The following is a 10,650-nucleotide window of genomic DNA, read 5'->3' as shown; positions in this document are numbered from 1 at the left end:
CCTTTGCGGAGAGCACCGAGCCCCCTTCTCCCAACTATACTTTCATTTCTAGCAGTTTCACGTGTTTGGACGGCAAGTTTGCTTCTTCCCAGGAATAACCTCCTCTCCTATTTTTATTTTAACTTTATAAACCCTGGAGAAGACGAGCTCCACCCCTGTGACAAAGCAGCCGACAGACACGCCGCCAACACCTGCCACGCAACACCATTCATAAATTACAAGAACACGGTAGCGTCTTACGCGTTCATCCGCTTCGAGCCGTTTGAAAGGAGCTGCACGTCTCTGGGCCGGGCGCCAGTGACCCGCTGGAGCCCCCCGAGCACGTGTGCGGGGAAGGGGTGCAGACTGGGGGTCCCCGCTTTCTCGCTGGGGAGCAACGCGCTGCCTTCTGCCTGGCGAGGCTCACCGCGAACCTTCCGCACTTCCTGCTCACGTCTTCCTGGAGCGAACAGCAAGGCGGGAACGCGCGAGACAGTCCTGTCGCACAGTTAAATCTCGACACGTCTCTGCGACATCCGTTTCAATGTAATGGGATATCAGGAGCCCCGCAGACACCTGGGGGCTGCTTCGCACCGAGCGCCGCGGTGCGAAGTGATCTGTGCCCTGGGGATCCGGGCGCCCGGAGGGAGCAGACCCCACGGTCCTCGGCCCCGCGCAGCGTCCGGCCGGTGGCCGAACGGACCGCATAGGGAGCCAGGAGAAAGGCCGGCGGGGAGCTCGACATGGCCCTGACTCATGCCCGCCAGGGGCCGCGACACGCCTCAGCAGACCAGCGGGGACAGCCCCTTCCCGCCCTATAAATCTCAGTGAAGTGACCCGAGAGCGAAATTTCCGCTCCTCAAACGCGAGGGCGGTCCCGGCACAGCCACTGCTCGTGACCAGACCAGACGGTGCCGCGGCTCCGCCCCGTGGGACTCCCGCCCTCGCTCGCCGGCTCCTCCGGTGCTTCCAGGACCGCGAGGAAGCAGGGGGCAGCGAGCCCCGCCGAGGATGGGGGAGCCAGACCCCCGCGGCAAGGCCAGGGGCGGACCTGACCCTCTGACCCGGCTCAGGCCCCTGTTCTGACGGACCAGCTCCAGGTGACAGGTGGGGAGTAGCAGCCCCAGGCCTGGCACCTCCAGCTGCTGGCAGTGGGACACAGGGGGTCACGGAGCCTGAAAGGGAGCTGGCTCGCTGGCCTGGAGGACGGAGAGGCCTGAGCGGGGGGCCACGCGGGGTGTCCAGGCGGCCGTTTCTGGATGCTGTGGGGAGGCGGAGGGGCCGGCGTGTGCCCCTCTCTGAGGAGCGATGTGGCTTCAGACCACACTGAAATCAAAGGCTCCGCCGACCCCCCTCAACAAGTGGCGACTACGGGGGACCCTTGGGACCAGGGTGGCCTGGGGTGCCAAAAGGCCAGCCACGGTCATCACCGCCTGCACCCAGGAAGCCTACTGGAGCGGGTTGGGCACCCTGTAATCAGGTTTTCTGGGCCCGCCTCATAGCTGGCCCACGATAACCCTCGCCGGCACGGGTTCCGCCCCCGTAAAGCGTCGGCCTCTCTCGTGTCACCCTGGTCCCCAGGGTCCCCCACCATTGGCTGTGTTGTCACCCACACACCAGCGTGCATAATAGCTTAGCATCCATGCACAAGGGACCCCCTGCCTCCCCCGTGGGCTCACCCGGCTGCTGCCTCGTAGTGGCCCCTCTACTCCAGGGCCAGAGACAGCCCTCCCGGGTTCCGTGACCCAAACCCAGGCTCCGGCTCCGTGAGCTGTGAGCCTGGCAAGTCGCTCGGCCTCTCTGTGCCCTGTCACCGCACAGGGGGTATGGACACCCCCGAACACCCTACGCACAGGCCCTGCGGGCCGCGAGGTGCCCAGGAGACCGAGGACATGGACAGCTGAGGGGTGGACGATGGCGTGGGGCCGGACGATGACGTTCTGCAGCGTCTCTCCGTCTCGTCGGCCTCCCACATTTCCCAGCAGGCCTGGCCCAGCCCCTCGGGTGGCTTTACAAGTCCTTTGGTAATTCCCAGGTGGCGAAGTGTCCTGTGGTCATTGTAAGTCACAAAGCCGAGTCTTTGACCAACGGTCAAAATGACCCGGTCAGCATCACAGCTCCGACTCTACTCGGACGTGGGACTTGTCTGTCCCGCAGGTCAGGTCCAGGTCGGGAGGGGGCGCGCTCGGGGACGGGGGCCTTTTTATCTTTTCCCTTCCGTGGATCCTCCCCCGTCAGGCCGACCACTGTCCGGACCCCAGATGGCCGGAGAAGCAGGGGACAGGCACGAGGGGCATCCTGTTTGGCCAGCGCTATGGTGGTGGCTCGGCGCTACTTCCTGTCGAGATGTGACAAATGTCTCGCGGTGACTCTGCATGGCTGCGGGCCTCTCCCCTAAGTGCCTTGACATGACCGAAGGTTTCAGCATCCGGATGCCCTCCTGGCCCTCGTGGGGACAATGCAGGACAAGCCGATGATCTCCTTCTGAGGGTGGCCCGACCCAGCCCACGGGAGTCACGGCCGTTGGGCTCCGCCAAGCAGACTTCACACTGTCTTGCAGGGCGACTCAGACATGCCCCGTGCCCGGCTGCCGGGGCCGCGTGCCAGCTCCGCTGCGATGGTCAGGTGACACCTCCTCACCTCTCCCCTCGGCGGGAGGGAGGCGTGGGGATCCACACAGCTCATCGGATAAGTCCTCTGCAGAATCCCACAGCCCCGCTCACGGACCCCGGGGCTGGGAGGTGGCGCCCTTGGGTGGGCGCGTGTGAGCACAGCTCTCACTGCCGGTCCCGGCCCCGGCCCCGGCCCCCCACAGTGCGAGATGAAGGGCTCCTGGAGCACCCTCCGCCTGCCGGGGACTGGCCCCCTGTCGGCCTGTGCCTCGTGCTGGAACACGCCTCCCCCCACAGCCTCGCGTTGGCGCCCCACATGCGAACTGTCTTCTCTGCTAAACCTGGGACCGGGTGGGGCTCCCCGCCTGCTCCCCGCCGCCCCGGGCATGCTCACGCACCCAGCGGTCTACTCACTGTCGGCCGTTCACAGCACGTCCCAGGCGCTGGACCGGATGTTGGAGAAAGTGTGTAAACGTGACACATGCGCCCACTGCACCCTCCGATCACGCCTTGGTTCTCGCCTGGGGGTGGCTGTGCCCCCAGAGGTCGTACGCAATGTCTGGATGCATTTTTGTTGTCGTAACCACCGCGTGTGGGGGGTGTTGTTTGCGTCTAGCAGGCGGAGTCCATGGATATTTGTAAACACAATGTACCGAGAGTCCCTTCTGCCACAGAGAGTGATTCAGCCCAAATGTCACCGGCACCGCGGCTGAGCAGCTCTGCCAAAAGAGAACCCCAGGTCGCCAATCAGGGAGGACGACACGCGTCAGCTGAGTCGCCTCCTCTTCGCACGGCGGTGCGGGGGGTGCCCTGCGTGGTAGGGGGGAGCGCCCTGCATGGTAGGGGGGAGCACCCTGCGTGGTAGGGGGGAGCCTGCGGTGCGCACCCCCACAGGCGGTGACAGGACGCATTTAGCAGAGGAAGCTGACACACGCCTGTGCGGGCCGGGCGGTGGGCGCGCCCTCCTCACGCTCCTCGGTCTGAAGAGAGCCGCACGTGCTGGGCCTGGAGGGCTGCGACTTCTCCTGGACGCCGTGCCTGCAGGCATCGCTGCCGCCCGCGGTCCCTGCTCTCCCGATGACCAGGTCGTCCAGCGGGGGACTGCCTTGCCCGTAGGCGGCGCGCAGGCGTGTTCGTGGGTCAGCTCGGGAGGAAGAGAAGCCACCAGTGCTGGTGCCACCGAGGCGTCAGCCCCACCGTCCGTCGGGACTCCGCTGCCCGTTGCCTCCAGGGGCCGCAGCGAGCCCCACTCTGCAGCCTGCCCGCCCTCCGTGGCCCTCCCACCCACAGGCTGGGTGTTTTGGGGTTCAGGGTACCTGGAGGCTGATAAGACACAACCTTTTACTTCAAGAGGCCAAGAGTCTGTTGAGGCAGATCAGGGAAGAGTGAAGCCGGCTACCAGCATGGAGCCGAACCCGCCTCCGACTTTCCATACTGCGTGTGACGGAGCCAGCGGGCCGAATGCGACAGCCCTCGGCATCACAGACCTGTGGAGGCTGTGCCACTGCTGTCACTGCTGCCCCCACACGGCCGAGCTCAGGCCGTGACGCGCAGGCGCTGAGACCACGCGGCTGGGTCCCTCCCTCCTTCCCTCCCTCCCTCTCTCCCTCCCTCCCTCCCCCCCAACCTTCTTCCCTTCCCTCCTTTTCCGCTTCCTCGATCCCACGAGTCTAAGGCTGGACCTCGGCGGTCCCGCCCCTGCCGACACCCGAGCGGCTTATCTGAGCTGCAGTGAGGACCAGCCCCGCCCGGGTGCGGGGGGCTTCTTGGTGTTTTACTCGTGGTTCTCAGGGATGACAGGAGTTAGCGTGCTTTGGCCACCCTCCTCCGTCAGACCTCAGTAATACGTCCTAGTTTTATGTCCTAAAATTTGGGGTATCTGCACCCCAGCCCCCTAGTTCCCCAGCGGCTGAGCTGCAGGCCTCACAGCACCGTCTCCCTGCTGGCCCCACGCCCCGGGCGTCCTTCGCGTGCCCAGGCCCTCCGCCCACCCCACTTTGCTGTCCCCCCGCACGGCAGGGATGCCTGGACTTACTCGCTGGTAACGAGCCCGATGGGCCAAGACAATTCGGAGACTTCCAGAACAGGTGACAGCACGAGGGACTCTGCAGATCTGTTCCCCAGGGAAAAACCAAAACCAGTGAAAATCGTTTTTAAAAACCGCCATTTAAAACCGCTGGAGATGTTTGTTGGGGCATCGAGTGCGTGAAGGAACATTTATGCCCAGAATCCTCTCGATCTCGGTGAGAACAGACAGCGCTCGTGACCCCCGAGCCATCTCTGACCCGGCCCCTCTTGTCCCTTGCTCAGCTTGACAGAACCTCCATTCCAAGTGGCCGTGGCCACGGGGAGGGGACCTTCAACCCCCACTCCCAGCAAACACACACCGTCCGGGCAGGGCGGAGCACTTCCGACCCTCCCAACTCGAGCTGCTGAGAGCGACCAAGAGGTGGGCTCCTTCCTCTCCCCCACCCCGCCCAGGGCAGAGGCTCTGCCCACGACACGAGGTGACCGAGCTCGCAGGGCCGGGATCACCTCATAGGGCCGCGTTTCCATGTGGGAAAACGGAAACACCATCCGAAGCAACCAGAGGAAAAAACCTAATAAATACAGGAGTGGAAAGTAACAAAATAGAGACTAGGACAAAACGGAGAAAATCAACAAAACGGAAGTCAGTTCTTTGGAGAGATCAACAACATTGAGAAACTTGCAGATGTCGCTGACCGAGAAAAAACTAGAGAAGACTCATGACAAAAATCAGAATGAAAGAGCTGTTCCTACTGAGCTTAAGGGCGTAAATAGAACTTTTCAGGAACACTAAGAATAACTGCAAACATTTAAATAACTTAGTTTTGTAAAATGGACACGTTCCTAAAAAGACACAAACTAATAAAACTTAGTCAAGAAGAAATATAAATCCTGAATAGACCTAAAAGAAATAAAGGGATTGAATTAATAATAAAATATTACCACTCAAAGCAATCTACAGATTTATCGCAATTCTTATCGAAAATCCCAAAGGTGTTTTTGCAGAAATAGTAATTATCTATTCTGAAATTCATATGATCTCGCAAGGGACCCCGAGTAGCCAAAACACTCTTTTAAAAAAGAATAAAACTGGAAGACTCAAAATTTATTACAAATCTACAGTCACCGAAACCGGCATAAAGTTTGGGACCAGCGTGAAGACAGACGTATAGACCGATGGGATGGAGATCCCAGGGAGACACCACTGCCGATGTGCTCAGGTGACTTTGGACAAAGACGCCAGGATGACTCAATGGGAAAGAACAGTCTTTTCTACAAACGCTGTCGAGAACATGGAACATCTACCTGCGAAAGAATGAAGCTGGACCCTCCCCTCACGCCATATATAAAAATTTACTAAACGGATCAAAGATCTAAATGTAGGACGTGAAACCTTCAAACGGTTAGACGGAAGCACAGGGTAAATCTTCACGACGTTGTATCTGGCGACCATGTGATGGGATTGCCAGAAAGGCCACAAAGTAACAAAGGCAAGTTCAAGGACATTAAAACGTAACCGTCAGTGAGCTGCAGAACGCAGTCGACGGGGTGAAAGGCAATCTGCGGGGCGGGGAAGATAATCGTGACTCGCGTGTCTGATGCGGGGCTAATATCCAGCATATAAAAAGGATGTGTGCAACTCAGTGACACCAAAACAGCAAAAGACTCAATCGAACGGGCTTGAATAGGCATTTCTCCAAAGAAGGTATGCACATGGCCAACCAGTGCGTAAAAGATGCTCAGTATCACTAATCGCTAGGGAAATGCAAATCGAAACCACAATGAAATACCACCCTACACTAACTAGGATGACAGCTATTTAAACACAAGGAGAAAGAGAGAGAGAATGTAAGTGCCGGCCAGGAAGGGGAGAAATCAGAACCCTCGCGCACTGCTGGTGGGAACGCAAAACGAGCAGCTGCAGTATACACCCGAAACATTGAAAGCGGGACCCCCGAAATCTATGTGTACACCCATGTTCACGGCAGCATTATTCGTAATACCCAAAAGGCAGAAGCACTTCCATTCCATCGGCGAATGAATCGATGAACAAAACGTGGTTTATACGTACAAGGGAATATTATTCAGCCTTTGAAAAGAAAGGAGATTCTGACGTATGCCACATGGATAAATCTTGAGGACGTTGCACTCAGTTAAATAAGCCAGACGCAGAGGAATAAACACTGTACGATTCCATTTGCATGAGGGACCAGAGTAGCCAAATTCACAGAGACGTAAAGTAGGGTGCCCAGGGCTGGGGGACCGGGGAGCTATTGTTTAATGGGGAGCTGTCATTTTAGTTTTGCAAGAAGAAAAAGTTCTAGAGATTTGGGATGCAGCAAAGCGAATAGACTTAATGCTACTGAACTGTACACTTGAAAATAGTTAAGATGACAAATTCGGTTATGCATATTTTGTCACAATTCGAAGATTTTTTTGAAAAAAGAAAAAAAAAACTACCAAGAAAAAGACGCCCAAGGCCAGATGGCTTCACCAGTAATTTCTACCAAGTACTTAAAGAAGAATACAAATTCTTCACAGAATCTTTTGAAAAGTACAAGAGAGGACATCTCACCAGCCATCACATGAGGCCCGTGTTACTCTGATACCCACGCTATCACATCACTAAAAGGGACAACTCCAGACCAGCACTTCGGAGCACACACGCAAAAATCCTCACCCAAATACCAGCAAACCGAATCCATCAACACACGAGAAAGCGTCCCAGGAGGTTGTTTTAACATCCGGATACAATGTGATACACCACATCAGTAAAATAAGTAACAAAAACCACGTGATCATGCTAACATATGGGGGGAAAGCTTAGAAAAAACCACTTCGTGACGGAGGGAAAGAAAATGACGGCAAACCAGGAATATAGAAGGGACCTTTCTCACCCCGACGAAGGGCACCCACAGGAAACCCCGCAGGGGGAGAGGCCGTCCGTGTCCCCCCGAGACCAGACACAGGACGCGGATGCCCACGCCCTGTGCCCCGTTTACCTACGTACTGGAGCTTCTACCAGACAGCGAGGTTAGAAAAATGAGGGAAAGGCCTGCGGATGGGAAGGAACGATGAAGGGCCCCTGTCTATTTGTAGATGACATGACGTTAGATGTCAAAAACCCTAAGGGACCCACCAAGCGAACATCAGAGCTAACCCATGAATTCAGCCGGGTTTTAAGATCCAAGGTCAATATAAAAAAAAAAAAAATGCACTCCTATACACTCACAATGGACAATCTTCTGAAAATTGAAATGGAAGACAACTCTTTATAGTAGTATCAAAAAGGATAAAATACATAGGAATAAATTTAACAGAAGAAATTCAAAACTTACACTCTGGAAAATATGTTGTTGAAAAAAATGTTAAAGAGGGTCCAAGCAAATAGAAACAGTTCCCGCGATCACGGATCAGAAAATGTTAAGTTATAAGGATGGCGACCTTCCTCACAGTGGTATACAGAGTCAGCGCGGTACCGAACGAAATTCCAGCTGACCTCTTTGCAGAAATGTATAGGTCGAGCCTCACATTCAAATGGAAATTCAAAGTATCTAGATAGTCAAAATAATCTTGAAAAACAAGAACAAAGTTGGAGGGCTCGTACCTCCCAATTGTAAAACTTACTACAGAGCTACAGTAATCAAGATAGTACGGTACTGACACAGGGTAGACAGATAGGTCAGTGGAATGGAATGGAATGGAATGGAATGGAACGGAACAGAACGGAACAGAACAGAACAGAAAGGACCAGGATCCAAAAACGAACCCACACTTTGTGGTCACTCGAATTTTAGCAACGGTGCCAAGACAATGCAATGAGGAAAATAATCTTTTCGACACATGGCGCAAAAGAATTAATCTGGACTCCTACCTTACACCATATAAAAATCAACTCAGAATGGAGCAGTTACACATAGAGTGAAAACTGCAGCGAAGAAAACATGAACATGAATGTTCTTGACCTTGGCTTAGGCAACAGTTTCTTAGATTTGACACCAAAAGCACAAGCAACGAAACCGAAGAAAAAGACCAACTTGTCATCATCAAAATTTAAAACTTTTGTGCTTCAAATGACACCATCAGGAACGTGAAAAGACAACCCACAGAATGGGAAAAAAAGATTTAGAAATTGCATATCAAATATGAGATTTTTGTCTAGAATATGAAAAGGACTCATAACTCAGGAGTAAAATGACAAAGCAAATTAAAAACAGGCAAAGGATTTGAATAGACGTTTCCCCATAAAAGACATCCAGATGGCCGATAAACACGAGACGATGCCGCAATCACGAACCATCGAGGAGATGCAAGTCGGAGCCGTAATGAGATGCGTTTCACACCCACGAGGGCGGTTATGAAAAAAAACAGACAGATAATAACAATTCGTGAGGACGTGGACGGATTGGAACCCTCAAACGCTGTCGGTGAGAATGTAAGATGTTGCAGCCACTCTGGAGAACAATCCGGAATGTCCTCAAAACGCTAAGCATAGAAATACCACCTGACCCGGCTGCTCCAGCCCGGGCGTCTGCCCGAGAGAAACGAGCACGTGCACACACAGGGGGTCCCGGCAGCGTGGTGACAGCCCCAAAGAGGAGCTACGTCCGTCAGTGGATGCGCGGCTAAGCGACACGGGGCCCAGCCACACCGTGGGCTGTTACCGGCTTAAACAGGAATGAGAGGCTCCTCAGAAACGCTGCCCTACGCGAAGGAAGGCAGTCCCAAAAGGCCACACGGTGTCTGATCCCGCGCACACGACACGCCCAGGTTAGGCAGTGCGGGTCGGGGGCTGGGCGTTTAGGCAGAGTGGAGAGCGACGGCCGATGCGCGTGAGGTTTGTGGGGTGAGGAGGCTGTTCTAAAATTGATCGTGATAATGGTTGCACACCTACGTCAGTGAACTAAAAACTTTGAATTGTATAGGGTAAGTGGCGAGCTGTGTGGTGTGAGTTTTATGTCTATTAAGATGATACTTTAAAATGTCAGTCTTAAGATGAACATGTTCCTGCTCTGCAGGGGACTCGTTTTCCCACACGGGAGCAGAGCAGCTGTCAAAGGCATGGGCCTCCGGCCGGAATCCGGGGCCGAAGTGCCACGTGGGAAGGCTCTTTGGGCACAGGTCCACCCGAGGCGCCGAAAGATATGCATCGTCTCAAGCAGACGCTTCGTGGGCAGACGCTTCGTGGGCATCGCTGGGGAGCCAGCTGACACCAGGCAGAGCCGGGCCGCCCACTGGGAGCTGATCCTGTCCGGGGGCCTGCACTGCCCAGGCGGTCTCTGGTGGGGCCCGGCGAGGTCCTCATGCCTCTTCCCCGCCCCACAGCCCCCAGCCTGTCAGTGGATCCCACCTGTCTGCTGCCTCTGGACGCACGGGGCACTCTGAGAAGATGCTCCAGGCTGTGGAAAGGTGCCTTCTGCCCCGGGGGGCTGCAGACTTCGGGGTGAAAGGACGGCCGTCGAGCCGCCCTGAGTGGGGGGTGGGCTCAGGAGCCGCCTTCCGGGGTGGGGGGCTCTCAAACTTAAATTTGCACAGGTTCAGCCGGGATGAGGGGCAGTGGATGGGGGCTTTTGTAAAACTCAGGTTCCCAGGCGTCTGCATGTTGACGCGTGGCCCAGGCTCGCGGGGCCCACGCTCTCAGGAATGGGGGCCAGGCAGCCGCACTCCCCGGCCCGGAGGCAGGGGCCAGCCCGGGGTCGCGCTCTCTGCCCGTCCAGCCCCTCCTCGGGGCCCTGGCGTGTCTCACGGGCGTAGCGCCCCCTGCGTGCTGGTGCACGTGTCCAGCCCACCCCCTCCGCTCCAGTCCAAACGGCTCTCTACACGGTGCTTTATCGTGTCTGCCGGGCCTTCTCCTTCCAACTCATACGCTGAGAACTTACGACGGCGGGGACGAGGGATGGACATTGGGTCGCGGACCGTAGAACCGCTGTCCAGCTGCCCACTCCGACCACCTCATCGTCGGCAGCCCGAGGACGGCCACGGCCTGAGCCCTGTGACCGCGCCGGCCGGCGATGGGGCGGAGCCGTGCCTC

Source organism: Pteropus alecto, unplaced genomic scaffold, assembly GCF_000325575.1.
Source record: "Pteropus alecto unplaced genomic scaffold, ASM32557v1 scaffold118, whole genome shotgun sequence".
In the NCBI taxonomy this organism is placed as follows: Eukaryota; Metazoa; Chordata; class Mammalia; order Chiroptera; family Pteropodidae; genus Pteropus; species Pteropus alecto.
This window is presented reverse-complemented; position numbering follows the sequence as displayed.